The sequence below is a fragment of the Eimeria mitis genome, genomic scaffold (genome assembly GCF_000499745.2).
Source record: "Eimeria mitis Houghton genomic scaffold, Emh_scaff936, whole genome shotgun sequence".
Lineage (NCBI taxonomy): Eukaryota > Apicomplexa > Conoidasida > Eucoccidiorida > Eimeriidae > Eimeria > Eimeria mitis.
The window spans coordinates 4848-5333 of NW_013576896.1; positions in this window are offsets into that span (position 1 = coordinate 4848).

Consider the following 486-nt stretch of genomic DNA (forward strand, 5'->3'; position numbering starts at 1 on the left):
TAAACCCTAAACCCTAATAAACCCTAAACCCTAGACTGTAAATTGCAAACTCTAGGGGATAGATACATTACAGAGAAAGTAATTAACCCGAAAAGATATTTCATAAACCCTTCATTGAGGGTTTAGGGTTTCTAACAACAAAACGCAATATAAAACCCTAAACCCTAAACCCTAAACCCTAAACCCTAAACCCTAAACCCTAGACATAAAGCTCTAGCTACGCCCCAAACCCTAGACTGTGGTTGTAGATGCAAACAAGAGGCCGCAAACCCTAAACCCTAAATCCTAAACCCTAAACCCTGAATTTCACTAGCACAGCAAACGTGAGACGCGTTTTGATAGAGAGGTGGGGGGTGGTTGCATATACGGATTAGGGTTTAGGGTTTAGGGTTTAGGGTTTAGGGTTTTGTGTCGCCTCAGGGACCCTCTATATGACGCGGATTTTGTTGAACGAAGACCCAGAAGGAAAGGAGAAGGGCCCCATTA